The following is a 20,392-nucleotide window of genomic DNA, read 5'->3' as shown; positions in this document are numbered from 1 at the left end:
TGTTAGGTTCTAGAAGTGCACGGTTAGGGTTAGGTTCTAGAAGTGCACGGTTAGGGTTAGGTTGTATAAGTGCAAGGTCGGCGTTAGGTTCTAGAAGTGCATGGTTAGTGTTAGGTTCTAGAAGTGCACGGTTAGTGTTTGGTTCTAGAAGTGCACGGTTAGTTTTAGGTTTTAGAAATGCACGGTCAGTGTGAGGTTCTAGAAGTGCACGATCAGTGTTAGGTTCTAGAAGTGCACGTCAGTGTTAGGTTCTAGAAGTTCATGGTCAGTGTTAGGTTCTAGAAGTGCATGGTCAGTGTTAGGTTCTAGAAGTGAAAGGTCGGTGTTAGGTTCTAGAAGTGGACGGTTAGGGTTAGGTTCCAGAAGTGCAAGGTCGGTGTTAGGTTCTAGAAGTGCACGGTTAGTGTTAGGATCTAGAAGTGCATGGTTAGTGTTAGGTCCTAGAAGTGCACGGATAGTGTTAGGCAGGGCATTATGTTCTGAGAGCAGTGTCCCTATGATTGATGTTAGAATGTCATGTGAGATATGTGTATACAGTACTGTGTGTGTGTGTGTGTGTGTGTGTGTGTGTGTGTGTGTGTGTGTGTGTGTGTGTGTGTGTGCGTTTGTGTGTGTGTGTGTGCGTTTGTGTGTGTGTGTGTGTGTGTGTGTGTGTGTGTGCGTTTGTGTGTGTGTGTGTGTGTGTGTGTGTGTGTGTGTGTGTGTGCGTGCGTGCGTGCGTGCGTGCGTGTGTGCGTGCCTGCTCAACTCTGTTAGGGCGCTATACTGGAGTTTGAAAATGACATTTACAAGAGACCAATTTATTTATGCCGCAGTTGTCTTGTTTGAATGCATGAATTGACATTTAATGTGCATGCGTTTACTTCTCCTGGATGAAGATAATGTTAATTTCTCTGTTTTCTTCTGAATGATTGCCTTCCAAGAGGTAGATAACGAGGCTTTGATTTAGAAATGAAGTTTCAGGGCCATGACTCAACACATTCATTAAGTTCTGCTGCTGAAGGTATGAGAGCATGGGATAGTTGGCCACTTCAAAGAGTTTCATTTTGACAAAGGGCTTCACTTCATGTCTGGCTGGATCTGAGGCATGGACTAGACTAGACCTTATAGTGAAATACAATGTTTTTTGAGGAATTTTAACTGACTGAAAGACTGTCATTGGAGTATTTAGTGAAATAAGTAATGTAATGTGTTTTTGATTTTTACTGAATTTAATGAATCTTTATTTTAATGAGACTATATGTAGGCCTACTGTATGTGATTTCCCATCTGACTTCCAGTGTGAAACGTTATTCATCATGGATCTGTTTTTCTCAGAGCTTGTTTTTGAAGCAAATACAAGAAAAAATCTACAGCAAAGGGCTTTACCAATGGTTGCCATGGTTATTGTTGGTTTTAGTCAGAGAAAGATGTATGCACTACTTTTGTAATCAATAGTTTCCTTTCAAATAGTTTAACAGACAAGTTCTCTCACAAAGTTAGTCCACACAAATCGATAAAGCTGAGGAAGGAAAAGCCACACTTCTTTAAGCTTCACTAGTTAAACTGGGCCTGAGTTCAACACGTCTTTAAACTCCACTAGTTTAACTGAGAGCTGGTGAACAGCAATCTTTAAGTCATACCACATATTTTCAATTGGATTGAGGTCTGGGCTTTGACTAGGCCATTCCAAGACATTTCAATGTTTCCCCGTAAACCACTTGAGTGTTGTAGAAGCATGCTTAGGGTTATTGTCCTGCTGGAAGGTGAACCTCCGTCCCAGTCTCAAATCTCTGGAAGACTGAAACAGGTTTCCCTCAAGAATGACCCTGTATTTAGCGCCATACATCAATTCCTTTAATTCTGACCAGTGCCCAGTCCCTGCCAACGAAAAACATCCCCACAGCATGATGATGCTGCCACCACCATGCTTAACTGTGGGTATGGAATTATTGGGGTGATGAGAGGTGTTGGGTTTGCGCCAGACATAGCGTTTTCCTTGATGGCCAAAAAGCTACATTTTAGTCTCATTTAACCAGAGTACATTCTTCCATATGTGTGGGGAGTCTCCCACATGCCTTTTGGCGAACACCAAACGTGTTTGCTGATTTTCTTCTTTAACATACTTTTTCTCATGGACTTGACCGAAGTGTAGGGCGTCAAGACTTTCAGTGGTCGGCCGTCCAAATGCACCAACTGGAGAAGATTGTTGGCTTCCACCGAGGTAACCCTAGGAGGCATAAAGAGAAAAATGTCAGTGTTAGGTCAAATAAAACTAACTTCAGATTTTGTTGTGTGCAAATGCAAATAGTTATTATCTGAGATGTTTATATTCACCTTAATGGATGGTGACTCCAGCTAGGAACGAAAAAGCAGCGAGGTTTCCCACGTCCGGATGTCGAAGCACTTGGTCCCCTTCTTGATTCTCCTCAAGTTGCTCCCCTTCTGTTTCTCCTGCACCTTGTCCATGTTCAGTCTCACCTTGATTGATAACAGAAATAAATGCAATTATATATCAAATTAATATCTTATATATCTCTTGGAGGGACAGAAAATAAATGAACAGCGGGAAATCATTTTGACCTGGGTAAAAGCCTCTACATCCTTCTCAGTCCGTGCCTGAAGGTGGTCCTCGAAGGCGTTCTGATAAGTTTCGACAACTTCCACCACATCAGGGAGGGTTTCAGTGATCTGAAAGTACATTAATAGAAAATAGCACAAAAATAGTACAAAAATAGCAATAGACAAACAACAATACTAAGTCAATCACACATCTGAAAGACTACAGTGTATGCGATAAGTGTATATACAATTGCATTGTTTACCTCAGTCAACAGCTGCGGCTCCCGTCCGTACAGAAGGCGATAGAGTGAGTACTCGGTAGAGGCCTGGAAGATGTTGTTTGCAAAGATAAATACCTTCAGGTTGTCCTACCACCGTTCCTGGTACCTTGCCCGTGGCATTCTTGAGGGTCTGGTTGGTCCGTCCATCCAAACCTGGAGGAGGAGATACGAAAGGGATGTCTATTGACAATGTAAGATATTGAAATATGCTTCATTATGTTCCATAAAAAAAATAAACTAAAAAAGTAATAAACTGAAAAAACTAACATTTTGGTGACAGAATATAACCTAGAAAATCCTTACCTTGTTCCAGAGTTCATGACCTTGGTCACACAAGATGACCTCAGGAGAACCGTTGGTGTTGGAGGTTGCCTCGCCAGTCTTGTCCTTGATGGGTTACAGAAGGGAATTTAGACGTCCTTCCTTCACTGACCTTAATGGGTAATGCCTCCACCCACTTGGTAAAGTGATTGGTCGCCGTCAGACACCAGCTGTTTCCTGGTGTCTGGTGTGTGACCAGCTGGATTTTGTGAAGGTTTCAATGAGGTCCACCCCTAACATTTAAACTATTAGAGAGAAGATTACTTTATTCTTCCCGTATCTGTGGCAGATTTTCATATTTGTAAGGATACTGAGACACACACACACACACTCTCTATTGAACTCTGCTGTGGTCAAATAAAGTAACCATTATAAAACAACTTATCAGGGTAAAATGTGAATTGTGACACTTACCGTGCCATGTTGAAACAACTGATGGGCTTCAACTCCGGCGCCGCAGCCCTCATCCTCTCCCTCTTCTGGCAAGCTAGACAGGCACCTTTAAGCACAAGGTGACAGATAGAATGGGATTGATAGACAAAAGGTTATTTCACTTGGCCAGCTGTCCAAATCTTTGACAATCCCATGCCAGAAGAAGCATAGGTTGATTTAGGCAATTATGCGCTTCACTCCAAAATATCCAGCATGCATCTGGATAGCACGACCTCCTTCTCTTTAGTGAAAATCACTCTCCTGTCTGTTTCTGTTTCCCTCTCACTTTCATCCTTTCTTCCTCTCCCCCTCTCTGTGTCTGTCTAACGAAGACACCTATTTAAGGAGAAATACCGACTTGGAATTCTGAGTTGGATGACCGTTCACAATTATCCGGAGATGCTCTGGATCTAGATAAGTTGTCCTGGATCTAGATAAGGTTGTCCTGGATCTAGATAAGGTTGTCCTGGATCTAGATAAGGTGTCCTGAATATAGATACGTTGTCCTGGATCTAGATAAGTTTTCCTGGATCTAGATAAGGTGTCCTGGATCTAGATAAGGTGTTCTGGATCTAGATAAGGTTATCCTGGATCTATATAAGGTGTTCTGGATCTATATAAGGTTGTCCTGAATATAGATAAGTTGTCCTGGATCTAGATAAGTTGTCCTGGATCTAGATAAGGTTGTCCTGGATCTAGATAAGGTGTCCTGGATCTAGATAAATTGTCCTGTACCTGTGCAAATGAATGGCGCTGATGGAAGGCCTACCAAACTTGCTAACGGCTGTCGCTAATGGCCTGGTGCTCAACACTCTATTGTCAGTTTAATCACTCTCTAAAGACTTCCTGATTGAATTTGAATAATCTGAACCATGAGGAGAAATGGAAATGTGTATTTATATTTTGTGACCAACTTTTTAATATTTCTTTGATGTTTTTTGTGAGGGGTTCAGATCACATACAGGCACAAATTGTCACGTTCGCTATCTTCAAACTCCCTGTCATAGATGAGCCAAGGCGCAGCGTGCATGTAATTCCACATCTTTAATAAAGTGAAACCTTCACAAAAATACAGGTAAACAGAAACCGAACGTGACGCAGCCGTGGCGCACACAAACACACACAGAAAATAAATAATTACCCACTGCATTAGGTGTCAAAAAGGCTGCCTAAGTATGATTCCCAATCAGAGAAATCGATAGACAGCTGCCTCTGATTGGGAACCACACTCGGCCAAAAACAAAGAAATAGAAAACATAGAATGCCCACCCAAATCACACCCTGACCTAACGGCTCTCTAAGGTCAGGGCGTGACAAAAATATTCAAAAAGTACATAAATAAAGAAATGAAAAACAGTATATTAAAAAAAAAAAAAAAAAACATTATTTGTCCTGTTTATGTTAATTATTGGTCAATTACCATGAGAATAGCAGTAATTTGCATGACAATTGCCGCCTGACAAAATTGTATTATCGACACAGCCCGAAATAGGACATTTAAATGATTAGAACATAGAAGTATGTCACGTTGTGTATGTCGGTGGCAGGGAAGTCAGGCGCAGGAGAATCAAACTTGGTTTAAATGCAGTATTTTAATAACTTAAAACACAAACTCCAAAACCAAAGTCCATAGTAAAATAAATGTGGGTACAAGAACCCGTCGCACACCAATCCATTAAACACGAACATGACAATAAACAATCTCTGACAAAAACACGAGGGGAAACAGACGGTTAAATACACAACAATTAATGAATGGGATTGGAACCAGGTGTGTAAGAAGACAAGACAAAACCAATGGAAAATGAAACATAGATCAATGATGGCTAGAAGACCGGTGACGTCGACCACCGCCCGAACAAGGAGTGGCATCGACTTCAGTAGAACACAGAACTCAATGTCACCTGATCTGTGATGGATGGATTCTAGAATCTTCATGTGAAGGTAATAATCAGTGTAGAGTTGTTGTGTAGCGTTGTTAAACCCCACATTACATTAGCTAGAGTTGTTAAACCCACCTTTGTTAGCAGTGAAACCCCACATTACATTAGCTAGAGTTGTTAAACCCACCTTTGTTAGCAGTGAAACCCCACATTACATTAGCTAGAGTTGTTAAACACACCTTTGTTAGCAGTGAAACCCCACATTACATTAGCTAGAGTTGTTAAACCCACCTTTGTTAGCAGTGAAACCCCACATTACATTAGCTAGAGTTGTTAAACCCACCTTTGTTAGCAGTGAAACCCCACATTACATTAGCTAGAGTTGTTAAACCCACCTTTGTTAGAATTGAAACCCCACATTACATTAGCTAGAGTTGTTAAACCCACCTTTGTTAGCAGTGAAACCCCACATTACATTAGCTAGAGTTGTTAAACCCACCTTTGTAGCAGTGAAACCCCACATTACATTAGCTAGAGTTGTTAAACCCTTTGTTAGCAGTGAAACCCCACAGTACATTAGCTAGAGTTGTTAAACCCACCTTTGTTAGCAGTGAAACCCCACATTACATTAGGTAGAGTTGTTAAACCCACCTTTGTAGCAGTGAAACCCCACATTACATTAGCTAGAGTTGTTAAACCCTTTGTTAGCAGTGAAACCCCACAGTACATTAGCTAGAGTTGTTAAACCCACCTTTGTTAGCAGTGAAACCCCACATTACATTAGGTAGAGTTGTTAAACCCACCTTTGTAGCAGTGAAACCCCACATTACATTAGGTGTAGTTGGCAGGATTAGATATTCATATTTACTTGTAATCCTGTTGACATCAGCAATACATGTATCAGCTATGATGTCATGTACAGGATATGTCTATAGTGTATAAACCCATGACTTAGACCATGGTAAAACAGTATAACCCACCTCATGACTTAGACCATGGTAAAACAGTACACCTCATGATTTAGACCATGGTAAAACAGTATAACCCACCTCATGACTTAGACCATGGTAAAACAGTATAACCCACCTCATGACTTAGACCATGGTAAAACAGTACACCTCATGACTTAGACCATGGTAAAAGAGTATGACCCACCTCATGGCAACACCCACCCGTAGCACGTGCTCCAGCAGGTGTATCTCACTGATCATCCCTAAAGCCAACACCTCATTTGGCCGCCTTTCGTTCCAGTTCTCTGCTGCCTGTGACTGGAACGAATTGCAAAAATCGCTGAAGTTGGAGACTTTTATCTCCCTCACCAACTTCAAACATCTGCTATCTGAGCAGCTAACCGAGCGCTGCAGCTGTACATAGTCTATCGGTAAATAGCCCACCCATTTTTACCTACCTCATCCCCATTATGTTTTTATTTATTTACTTTTCTGCTCTTTTGCACACCAGTATCTCTACCTGTACATGACCATCTGATAATTTATCACTCCAGTGTTAATCTGCAAAATTGTAATTATTCGGCCTACCTCCTCATGCCTTTTGCACACAATGTATATAGACTTTTTTTTTTCTACTGTGTTATTGACTTGTTCATTGTTTACTCCATGTGTAACTCTGTGTTGTCTGTTCACACTGCTATGCTTGATCTTGGCCAGGTCGCAGTTGTAAATGAGAACTTGTTCTCAACTAGCCTACCTGGTTAAATAAAGGTGTTCTCAACTAGCCTACCTGGTTAAATAAAGGTGTTCTCAACTAGCCTACCTGGTTAAATAAAGGTGTTCTCAACTAGCCTACCTGGTTAAATAAAGGTGTTCTCAACTAGCCTACCTGGTTAAATAAAGGTGAAATAAAAAAATAAAAAAAAGTGAATACACACAGTTAAGCTATCACAAAGATATTATAAATATTGTATGGCTTAAAAAAACAAAGGTATATAAATATTGAATGACTGCAATAGCACCATATTGCATATTGTCTTTGTGTGCAGTGCCAAAGCTGAGCACAGAGCAAATCCACATGACTTAACACAGGAGTTTTGTATTTAGTAAATCTATTATGAATTGCACATTCTATTGGAGGTGAAACTGTAATAACATGTATAGCTTTTGGCTACAGAATATTGCTGACAGTTTGTCCTTTTTTTTTCTCCATTTGTCAGAGTAAATGTGTTTAGTGGAGGAATTTGTGGTATTTGCTTTACCAATGATCTTTTTAATGATATTGATAAAGAGTATCTCTCTGGATGCATTAACTTGGCTGTAGTTCTAACCAGGGACGAGGACCACATCTGTTATGGTTCCAGCTCAGTTGATACTTTATTGACCTATTCCTTACTTTCTCTACCTACCTGAATACCCTTCTCTTTTCTATGTTAACAAGGAAATTATACTGATGATAAAGTTAAATTGATGTCCTTGTTCCATTTGTGTAATGGCAACAAACAAAAAAAAACGATAAACTCCATTACAATGCGATTAAGGCTGCCGGCCGAGACGGCACGCCAAGCCGCGTCCTCAGAGGATGTGCAGAGTAGCCAAATGGAGTGTTTACAGACATATTCAATCTCTCCATATCCCAGTCTGTTGTCCCCACTTGCTTCAAGATGGCCGCCATTGTCCCTCTACCCGAGAAAGCGAAGGTAACTGAACTAAATGACTATCGCCCCGAAGAGCTCACTGCTGTCATCACAAAGTGCTTTGAGAGGCTAGGGTGGAATGCTATTAATATGTTTAATAATTTCATAACTAATAAACATTTATTTTTTTAAACGCTGAAAATCTGTCAAATGGTTTTCTTATATTTTTCAGTCTTCTGTGATGTATATAAAGTGTAATTTTGGGATGCAAACTCAAAATGTAATACACTTTATATGACTGCAGTAAAGGTTTTAAGGATTATATCAGCTCCACCTTACCCGACACCTTAGACCCAATACAATTTGCATACCGCCCCACAATTCGCATGCCGACGCAATCCCCATTGCACTGCTCACTGCCCCTATCCCACCTGAACAAGAGAAATACCAATGTAAGAAAGCTGTTCATTTCACTACGGCTCAGCCTCTCAACACCATAGTGCCCTCCAAGCTCATCACTAAGCACAGGGCCCTGGGTCTGAACTCCACCCAACTGGGTCCGGGACTTCCTGACGGGCTGACCCCATTTATTGAAGGTAGGCAACAACACCTCCTCCACACTGATCATCAACATGGGGGGCCCCACAGGGGTACGTGCTCAGCCCTCTCCTGTAGTGTAATTAATCACCCATTATTGCGTGGCCACGCACGTCTCCAACTCAATCATCAAGTTTGCTGACGACACAACAGTGATAGGCCTGATTATCGACAACAACGAGACAGTCTACAGGAAGGAGGTGAGGGCCCTGGTGGAGTGGTGCCAGGAAAATAACCTCTCCCTCAACGTCAACAAAACAAAGGACCTGATCGTGGGCAAGAGTAGACCGCATTTGGAATTTTCAACACACTAATGTTTCTTATAAAAAGAAGTGATGCAGTCAGTATCTCTTCAACTCTTAGCCAAGAGAGACTGGCATGCATAGTATTTATATCAGCCCTCTGATTACGATGATGAGCAAGATGTGCCACTGTTCTGGGACCACATGACTGGACAATAATCTAGATGAGATAAAACTAGAGTTTGCAGAATTTGTTTTTTGGAGTGTGGTGTCAAAAAATCTCTTTATTACTGACAGACCTCTCCCCATCTTTACAACCATGTAATCTATATGTTTTGACCATGGCAGTTTACAATCTAAGGTAATGCCAAGTAATTTAGTCTCCTCGACTTGTTAAACAGCCACACAATTCATTACCAGATTCAGCTGAGGTCTAGAACTTACAGAATGATTTGTACCTAATACAATGCTCTTAGTTTTAGAGATGTTCAGGACCAGTTTATTACTGGACACCCATTCCAAAACAGACTGCAACTCTTTGATAAGGGTTTCAGTGACTTCATTAGCTGTGATTGCTGATGTGTACATGGTTGAATCATCAGCATTACATGGACACACATGATTTGTTTAATGCCAGCGGAAGGTCATTGGTCAGAAATAGAAAAGAGTAGAGGGTCTAGAGAGCTTCCCTGCAGTACACCAAACTTTACATGTTTGACATTAGAGAAGCTTCCATTAAAGAAAATCCACTGAGTTCTATTATATAGATTAGGTTGAAAAGCAATAACACATACGTTTTTTTCAACAACAGGTTATAGTCAATAATATGAAAGGATGCACTGAAATCTAACAGTACAGCTCCCACGAACTTCCTATTATCAATTTCTTTCAACCAATTATCGGTCATTTGTGTCAGTGCAGTACTTGTTGAGTGCCCTTCTCTATTAGCATGCTGAAAGTCTGTTGTTAATTTGTTTTAAGAGAAATAGCATTGTATCTGTGTTTGCTATGAGCTGGCAGCAAGCTGATAGGTTTGCTGTTAGAACCAGTAAAGGCCGTTTTACCACTCTTGGGTAGCGGAATTACTTTGTCTTCCCTCCAGGCCTGAGGTCAAAGACTTTCCTCTAGGCTCAGATTAAAGATATGACAGATAGGAGTGGCTATAGAGTCAGCTACCATCCCCAGTAGCTTTCAATCTATGTTGTCAATGCCAGGAGGTTTGTCATTATTGATCGATAACAATCATTTTTCCACCTCTCCCACACTAACTTTACAGAATTCAAACTTGCAATGCTTTTCTTTCATTATTTGTTTATTTATGCGTGAATACAATGGCTCACTATTCATTGTTGGCATTTCCTGGCTAAGTTTGCCCACTTTGCTAATGAAGTAATCATTAAAATAATTGCCAACATTAAATGGTTTTGTGATGAGTAAGCCATCTCATTCGATGAAAGGTGGAGTTGAATTTGTCTTTCTGCCCATAATTTCATTTAAAGTACTCCAGTTTTTTCCATCAGCAGGATGCTCCTCATTAATCACAACAGACCAGCAAATATGTTTAACATCATCCACATAAGAGTCACAGCAAAATATTTTGTATGATCTCTTATACACTATTTTAGGCCCAGCTGTTGGAACTTTGGCTTTTCTGTATATACTGTAGCCACAATTGTAATCACTGCATCCAATAGGTACGGATACAGCTTTAGAACCGTATTAGTAGAAATGTGATCAATACATTTGGATCTAGTTCCTGTAGTGTTTGTAAACACCTTGGTAGGTTGATTAATAACCTGAACCAGATCACAGGCACTGGTTACAGTGAGAAGCTTCCTCTTGAGCGAACAGCTTAATGAAAACCAGTCAATATTCAGGTCCCCAAGAAAGTAGACCTCTCTGTTTACATCCATACACTATCAATCATTTCACACACATTATTTAGATACTGACTGTTAGCACTTAGTGGCCCATAGCAAAACCCAAAAATAAAAGGCTTTAGATGAGGCCAGTGATCCTGCAACCACAACACTTCAATTACACTAATATAATAAAACATAAGATCTTCTCTAACCAATTTAGGGATTTGGCTCTGAATATATATATACAGCAACACCTCCCCCATAAGCATTTCTGTCTCTTCTACAGATGTTATATCCTTGTATTGCTACTGATGTATCATCAAATTAATGATCTAAGTGAGTCTCAGAAATGGCTAATATATGAACGTTATCTGATGCAAGTTATTGATTTCATGAACCTTATTTCTAAGGCTTACATACAGTACATTTTGCAGGTTTTCCAACTTACAAAGCATGTAGAGGTCTGTCATTTTTATCATGGGTACACTTCAACCGTGAGAGATGGAAAACAAAAATCCAGAAAATGACATTGTATGAATTTTAAGTAATTCATTTGTATTTTATTGCATGACATAAGTATTTGATACATCAAAAAAGCAGAACTTAATATTTGGTACAGAAACCTTTGTTTGCAATTACAGAGATCATACGTTTCCTGTAGTTCTTGACCAGGTTTTCACACACTGCAGCAGGGATTTTGGCCCACTCCTCCATACAGACCTTCTCCAGATCCTTCAGGTTTCGGGGCTGTCGCTGGGCAATACGGACTTTCAGCTCCCTCCAAAGATTTTCTATTGGGTTATGGTCTGGAGACTGGCTAGGCCACTCCAGGACCTTGAGATGCTTCTTACGGAGCCACTCTTTAGTTGCCCTGGCTGTGTGTTTCGGGTCGTTGTCATGCTGGAAGACCCAGCCACGACCCATCTTCAATGCTCTTACTGAGGGAAGGAGGTTGTTGGCCAAGATCTCGCGATACATGGCCCCATCCATCCTCACCTCAATACGGTGCAGTCGTCCTATCCCCTTTGCAGAAAAGCATCCCCAAAGAATGATGTTTCCACCTCCATGCTTCATGGTTGGGATGGTCTTCTTGGGGTTGTACTCATCCTTCGTCTTCCTACAAACACGGCGAGTGGAGTTTAGACCAAAAAGCTATATTTTTGTCTCATTAGACCACATGACCTTCTGGATCATCCAGATGGTCATTGGCAAACTTCAGATGGGCATGGACATGCGCTGGCTTGATCAGGGGGACCTTGCGTGCGCTGCAGGATTTTAATCCATGACGGCGTAGTGTGTTACTAATGGTTTTCTTTGAGACTGTGGTCCCAGCTCTCTTCAGGTCATTGACCAGGTCCTGCCGTTTTGTTCTGGGCTCATCCCTCACCTTCCTCGTGATCATTGATGCCCCACGAGGTGAGATCTTGCATGGAGACCCAGACTGAGGGTGATTGACCGTCATCTTGAACTTCTTCCATTTTCTAATAATTGCGCCAACAGTTGTTGCCTTCTCGCCAAGCTGCTTGCCTATTGTCCTGTAGCCCATCCCAGCCTTGTGCAGGTCTACAATTTTATCCCTGATGTCCTTAAACAGCTCTCTGGTCTTGGCCATTGTAGAGAGGTTGGAGTCTGTTTGATTGAGTGTGTGGACAGGTGTCTTTTATACAGGTAACGAGTTCAAACAGGTGCAGTTAATACAGGTAATGAGTGGAGAACAGGAGGGATACTTAAAGAAAAACTAACAGGTCTGTGAGAGCCGAAATTCTTACTGGTTGGTAGGTGTTCAAATACTTATGCCATGCAATAAAATGCAAATTAATTATTTAAAAATCATACAATGTGATTTTCTGGATTTTTGTTTTAGATTCTGTCTCTCACAGTTGATGTGTACCTATGATAAAAATTACAGATCTCTACATGCTTTGTAAGTAGGAAACACTGCCGATTTTGCAGGTCATCAAATACTTGTTCTCCCCACTGTATATTAATATGGGCTATTTTCAACCCTGGGTAGCTTATCAGAGATGGACATAATATTGAAAAGAGAAAACAAAGCTAGAGAAAAAATATATACATTCAGCAGTCCATTAATCAATTGGTGCGAGCGTGCGTGTGTGTGTGTGTGTGTGTGTGTGTGTGTGTGTGTGTGTGTGAGACGGGGTTGAAGCTACGAAAACATAGACTGTATTCAGACCCTCTACACAGAACTTTGTTGAAGCACCATTGGCAGCGACTACAGCCTCTTGTCTTCTTAGGTATGACGCTACAAGCCTTGCACACCTGTATTTGAGGAGTTTCTCCCATTCTCCTATGCAGATCCTCTTAAGCTCTGTCTGGTTGGATGGAGAGTGTCACTGCACAGCTATTCTCAGGTCTCTCCAGAGATGTTCGATCGGGTTCAAGTCCGGGCTTTGGCTGGGCCACTCAAGGACATTCAGAGACTTGTCCTGAAGCCACTCCTGCGTTGGCTGTTTGCCTTGGCTGTGTCTTGGCTGTGTGCCTAGGAATGTTGTCCTGTTGGAAGGTGAACCTTTGCCCCAGTCTGAGGTCCTGAGCATTCTGGAGCAGGTTTTCATCAATAATCTCTCTCTACTTTGTTCCATTAATCTTTCCCTTTATCCTGACTAGTATCCCAGTCCCTGCCGCTGAAAAACATCTCCACCGCATGATGCTGCCACCACCGTGCTTCACCGTAGGGATGGTGCAGGTTTCCTCCAGACATGACGCTTGACATTCAGTCCAAGGAGTTCAATATTGGTTTCATCAGACCAGAGAATCTTGTTTCTCATGGTCTGAGTCCAACCGGGCTGTCATGTGCCTTTTCCTGAGGAGTGGCTTCCATCTGGCCACTCTACCATAAATGCCTCATTGGTGGAGTACCTCAGAGATGGTTGTCCTTCTGGAAGGTTCTCCCATCTTCACATATGTACTCTGGAGCTCTGTCAGAGTGACCATTGGGTTCTTGGTCACATTCCTGACCAAGGTCCTTCTCCCGGGATTGCTTAGTTTGGCCAGGCGGCCAGCTCTAGGAAGAATATTGGTAGTTCCAAACTTATTGCATTTAAGAATGATGGAGGCCACTGTGTTCTTGGGGACCTTCAATGCTGCAGAAATGGTTTAGTACCCTTCCCCAGATCTGTGCCTCGAAACAATCCTGTCTTGGAGCTCTATGGACAATTCATTCGACCTCATGGCTTGGTTTTTGCTCCACTGTGGGACGTTATATAGACAGGTGTGTGCCTTTCCAAATCATGTCCAACCAATTGAATTTACCACAGGTGGACTCCAAACAAGTTGTAGAAACATCTCAAGGATTATCAATGGAAACAGGATGCATCTGAGCTCAATTTCGAGTCTCATAGCAAAGGGTTTGAATACTTGTGTAAATAAGGTATTTCTGTTTTTTTTGTTTTTATTACATTTGCAAAGTTTTCAAAAAATGTGTCTTTGCTTTCTCATTATGGGGTATTGTGATGTCATTATGGGGGTATTGTGATGTCATTATGGGGTATTGTGTGTAGATTGAAGAGGAAGAAAACCCAATTTAATACATCTTAGAATAAGGCTGTAATGTAAGAAAATGTGGATAAGTCTAGGTGTCTGAATACTTTCCAAATACACTGTATATGCTGTATTCTACTCAAGTCTCATCCTAGTTAACTACTGCTGTATATTTTTTTTAAATTCATATTTGTTTGTTTATTTAGATCCCCATTAGATTTAGCAGATGCAGCCGCTACTCTTCCTGGGGTCCACAAGAAACATGTGAAGTATCAAAACGCTGATACACTGATAGACAAGGACAGTCACACAAACTTCAAATACAATCCCATGATATACAAAGAATTTTAAAAAATAATGATAATATAAAAAACAATAGAACATTTAGTGTGTCTGTGTGAATGTGTTTGTTTGTTTGTTTGTTTATTTATTTGAGTTTGCCTCCCCCTCACAGTCCCCATCGTTCCATGAGATGTTGTTTAATCTGTTTTTTAAAGGTAATTTTGCTGTTTGCTCAGTATTTGGAGATGGGAGTTCCATGAGATCATGGCTCTGTATAATACTGTGAAGAGAGTTCCATGAGATCATGGCTCTGTACAATACTGTGAAGGTAGTTCCATGAGATCATGGCTCTGTATAATACTGTGAAAGTAGTTACATGAGATCATGGCTCTATATAATACTGTGAAGGTAGTTCCATGAGATCATGGCTCTGTATAATACTGTGAAGGTAGTTCCATGAGATCATGGCTCTGTATAATACTGTGAAAGTAGTTCCATGAGATCATGGCTCTGTATAATACTGTGATGGTAGTTCCATGAGATCATGGCTCTGTATAATACTGTGAAGGGAGTTCCATGAGATCATGGCTCTGTATAATACTGTGAAGGGAGTTCCATGAGATCATGGCTCTGTATAATACTGTGAAAGTAGTTCCATGAGATCATGGCTCTGTATAATACTGTGAAGGGAGTTCCATGAGATCATGGCTCTGTATAATACTGTGAAAGTAGTTCCATGAGATCATGGCTCTGTATAATACTGTGAAGGTAGTTCCATGTGATCATGGCTCTGTATAATACTGTGAGGGGAGCGTCCTCAACTTGCTCAATAGACACACCCTTTATACACAATTCCAGTTGAGATTTAAGGCTTAGAGAATGTTTTGAACCAAATACAATGTTTTTAGTTTTAGATGTATTTAATTAAGACCAGTTTATTATTGATCACCCTTTCTGAAACTGACTGTAAGTCCTTATTTAGATTTTCATTGAGCTCACTGGGTTTGTGTGCTGAAATGTAGAGTGTGGAAATCACACCCATACACAGTGATTCTAGCAGTTGCAAATCATTTGTAAAAAATAGAGAAGAGTAACAGTCCAAGGTAACTGCCCTGAGGGACACCGCACTGTACACGTTGTTAGATGTTGTTGTTAGATGTTGTTCTCAGATGTTAGAGAAGCTTCCATTGAAGAATACTCTCTGGGTTCTATTGAATAAATAACTCTCCAACCATGTGATGGCAGGTGATGTAAAACCATAGCAAGTGAGTTTCTTCAAAAAACATTTTACGATCAATAACCTCAAAGGAAATGTAACAATACAACTACCATCTTATTATCCATTTCTTTTAACCAATCATCTGCCATCTGCAGTACAAGTTGAGTGTCCCTTCTCTGCATGCATGCTGAAAGTCAGTAATAATAGTGTTGTATTTGGTCAAAAACAATTCTCTTCATCAGTTTACTAAGAGCAGGCAGCAAACGGCACCCTTTGCGGCTGTTAGAGCCAGCACAGGGTGCTTTACTATTTTTAGGCAGGGGAATTACTTTTAGCTTCCTTCCACACCTGTGGACACACACTCCTTAAGACTTTGGTTAAAGATCTAGGAAATAGGGGTGGCAATACAGTCTGCTACCATTCTCAATAGTTTACCATCAAGGTTGTCTATACCTGGTGGCAATACAGTATGCTACCATTCTCAATAGTTTCCCATCAAGGTTGTCTGTACAAGGTGGCTCATCATTATTGATAACACTAAGTTTTCCCACCTCTCCCACTAACTTGACCAAATTCAAAATAATCCTTCATCTTTATAACTTTTTTTTAGAAAATACCATGGATCACTGTTCAATGTTGTCATTTCACATCTGAGTTTTTTTCACTTTACATGGTGAAATAGTCATTGAAATGATTGGCTATATTGAAAAAGTTACTTATAAATGACGCATCTACTTCAAAGTAGACGGAGATTAATTGAGTTTTCTGCCTATGATATAATTTAGGCACATTTTCAAACTCGTTCCCCGGAGGGCAGTGTGTCTGCAGGTGTTCACTCCTCCCTTGTACTTGATTGATAACTTAAAATCATTAATTAGTAAAGAACTCCCCTCACCTGGTTGTCTAGGTCTTAATTGAAAGGAAAAACCAAAAACCTGCAGACACTATGCCCTCCACAGAATGAGTTTGAAACCCCTAGTTTAAGGAATTCTAAAGTCTTTTCCCATTGTGTTTTATGTCATTTTTTAATTTTTTGTTTGGTAATATATTTTTATTTATTTTTGTTACGTTTAGTAACAACATTTATCATTGTACAGTATGTCAACCAATCAGCTGAGCAGCCTGACTTGTTTGCCACATCATTTTCATCATTTTGTTGATCTTTACGTTTCACTTAATCATCCATCCAGGGGGTTCAAACAGCTCTGACTGCTCTAACAGCTCTGACTGCTCTAACAGCTCTGACTGCTCTAACAGCTCTGACTGCTCTAACAGCTCTGACTGCTCTAACAGCTCTGACTGCTCTAACAGCTCTGACAGATCTGACAGCTCTGACTGCTCTAACAGCTCTGACTGCTCTAACAGCTCTGACTGCTCTAACAGCTCTGACTGCTCTAACAGCTCTGACTGCTCTGACAGCTCTAACAGCTCTAACAGCTCTAACAGCTCTGACTGCTCTAACAGCTCTAACAGCTCTGACTGCTCTGACTGCTCTGACTGCTCTAACAACTCTGACAGCTCTAACAGCTCATTTCAGGTGCTTGTCAACAAGTGGCATGAATACATTTACAAATACTTCCAGTGCTGCATCTGGATTCACTTCCTCAAACACATCAGACCAACGTATAAAAGAGTCCTGAGAATTGTTTTGCATGCTTTCTTATCAATTACTTTAGGCCCAACCTTTGTCTTTCCTTGTTATCGCCACAATGTTATGGTCACTACAGCCAATGGGAACTGATATTGCTTTGGAGCAAAGCTCTGCAGCATTAGTGGAGATCTGATCAATACAAGTGGATGGCACAGATCCAACACTATTGGTTTACACTCTAGTTGGCTGACTGATAACCTGGCTCATGTTAAAGTCATTAGTAACAGTTAGAAGCGTCCTCTTGAGAGGATAGCTAGTTGCTAACCAGTCAATGTTCAGAAAAATGTCACCCAGAAAATAGATCTCGCTGTTAACATCACTATCAAGCATTGCACACATACTATCAAAATACTGACGGTTAGCACTTGGTGGTCTATAGCAGCACCCAAAAGAAGAGGCTTTGGATGTGGCAGGTCAACCTTGCAAAACCACAACACTTCAACAATATTTTACATGAGATCCTCTCTAAGCTTTACAGGAATATGGTTCTGATTACAGTGCCTTGCGAAAGTATTTGGCCCCATTGAACTTTGCGACCTTTTGCCACATTTCAGGCTTCAAACATAAAGATATAAAACTGTATTTTTTTGTGAAGAATCAACAACAAGTGGGACACAATCATGAAGTGGAAAGACATTTATTGGAAATTTCAAACTTTTTTAACAAATCAAAAACTGAAAAATTGGGCGTGCAAAATTATTCAGCCCCCTTAAGTTAATACTTTGTAGCGCCACCTTTTGCTGCGATTACAGCTGTAAGTCGCTTGGGGTATGTCTCTATCAGTTTTGCACATCGAGAGAATTACATTTTTTCCCATTCCTCCTTGCAAAACAGCTCGAGCTCAGTGAGGTTGGATGGAGAGCATTTGTGAACAGCAGTTTTCAGTTCTTTCCACAGATTCTCGATTGGATTCAGGTCTGGACTTTGACTTGGCCATTCTAACACCTGGATATGTTTATTTTTGAACCATTCCATTGTAGATGTTGCTTTATGTTTTGGATCATTGTCTTGTTGGAAGACAAATCTCCGTCCCAGTCTCAGGCCTTTTGCAGACTCCATCAGGTTTTCTTCCAGAATGGTCCTGTATTTGGCTCCATCCATCTTCCCATCAATTTTAACCATCTTCCCTGTCCCTGCTGAAGAAAAGCAGGCCCAAACCATGATGCTGCCCCCACCATGTTTGACAGTGGGGATGGTGTGTTCAGCTGTGTTGCTTTTACGCCAAACATAACATTTTGCATTGTTGCCAAAAAGTTCAATTTTGGTTTCATCTGACCAGAGCACCTTCTTCCACATGTTTGGTGTGTCTCCCAGGTGGCTTGTGGCAAACTTTAAACAACACTTTTTATGGATATCTTTAAGAAATGGCCTTCTTGCCACTCTTCCATAAAGGCCAGATTTGTGCAATATACGACTGATTGTTGTCCTATGGACAGAGTCTCCCACCTCAGCTGTAGATCTCTGCAGTTCATCCAGAGTGATCATGGGCCTCTTGGCTGCATCTCTGATCAGTCTTCTCCTTGTATGAGCTGAAAGTTTAGAGGGACGGCCAGGTCTTGGTAGATTTGAAGTGGTCTGATACTCCTTCCATTTCAATATTATCGCTTGCACAGTGCTCCTTGGGATGTTTAAAGCTTGGGAAATCTTTTTGTATCCAAATCCGGCTTTAAACTTCTTCACAACAGTATCTCGGACCTGCCTGGTGTGTTCCTTGTTCTTCATGATGCTCTCTGCGCTTTTAACGGACCTCTGAGACTATCACAGTGCAGGTGCATTTATACAGAGACTTGATTACACACAGGTGGATTGTATTTATCATCATTAGTCATTTAGGTCAACATTGGATCATTCAGAGATCCTCACTGAACTTCTGGAGAGAGTTTGCTGCACTGAAAGTAAAGGGGCTGAATAATTTTGCACGCCCAATTTTTCAGTTTTTGATTTGTTAAAGTTTGAAATATCCAATAAATGTCTTTCCACTTCATGATTGTGTCCCACTTGTTGTTGATTCTTCACAAAAAAAATACAGTTTTATATCTTTATGTTTGAAGCCTGAAATGTGGCAAAAGGTCGCAAAGTTCAAGGGGGCCGAATACTTTCGCAAGGCACTGTATATACCGAAACACCTCCCCCATAGGCATCCCTGTCTCTTCTGTCGATGTTATATCCTTGTATTGCTACTGCTGTATCATCAATGGAATCTAAGGGAGTTTCAGAAATGGCCAGTATATGAATTTTATCCGATGTTATTGAGTTCATAAACCTTTTTTCAAAAAAAAAATTGAAGTAAAATTTGAAATAAAAAAAACAATTTAGCGAATAGTCAGTCAATCAGGCACTTGTGAGTGTTTAGTTAGTGTTAGTTAGTGAATGTGTGATGTTGGGCTGAAACTACTAACCAGGAAGCTTGGCTCTCTCACTCCTCCCAGGCTTTTGGGAGGGAGGGTGGACAGTGAGTTTGTCATAGCCAATGTAAGCAATGACCTCTTGCTTTCTGAAGCTGAAGTCCTAGTTGATGAAGATGTTGGTTCCTCTGAATGATTTTTTTTTTTTTAGCTGCACCTGTGATAACGTCTGCTGGTAGAAATCTTGTTGTTGATTTTAAAAGATCACACAACTGTGTGAAACACTTTTCTCCTTTACTCCAACCTTCTTTAACTTTGGGTGGCATGATGGTTGCAGCGTAGGCTAACGCAGTTCCAGTCAGCACAGCTCGCAGGGACGATGGAAATAGCAACAAACAGCAGGGATTATTATTATAATAATTGTTTAAAATGTAAAATGTATTTAACTAGACAAGTCAGTTAAGAATACATTCTTATTTACAGTGATGGCCTACCATAAGGCCTCCTACGGGGACGGGGACCTGGGATTAAAGTATATATAAATATAGGACAAAACACACATCACAACAAGAGAGACAACACAACACTACGTAAAGAAAGACCAAAGACAAGAACATAGCATGGCAGCATCACATGACAACACAGCAT

At 40.8% G+C, this 20,392-nt stretch overlaps 1 long non-coding RNA gene across 1 annotated transcript; it reads right to left on the bottom strand.

Annotated features, from left to right (window-relative positions):
* Positions 1-2,838: 2,838 nt before the first annotated feature.
* LOC149982681 (uncharacterized) lies at positions 2,839-3,646 on the bottom strand. The gene is made up of 3 exons (XR_016497454.1): positions 3,558-3,646; positions 3,126-3,209; positions 2,839-2,975 (listed from the first exon to the last, which is right to left on the bottom strand). It is a non-coding gene; the product is annotated as an uncharacterized LOC149982681 (long non-coding RNA).
* Positions 3,647-20,392: the final 16,746 nt, after the last annotated feature.

This window comes from Oncorhynchus mykiss, chromosome 7, assembly GCF_057628025.1.
Source record: "Oncorhynchus mykiss isolate SJ-2025 chromosome 7, ASM5762802v1, whole genome shotgun sequence".
In the NCBI taxonomy this organism is placed as follows: Eukaryota; Metazoa; Chordata; class Actinopteri; order Salmoniformes; family Salmonidae; genus Oncorhynchus; species Oncorhynchus mykiss.
This window is presented reverse-complemented; position numbering and strand designations above follow the sequence as displayed.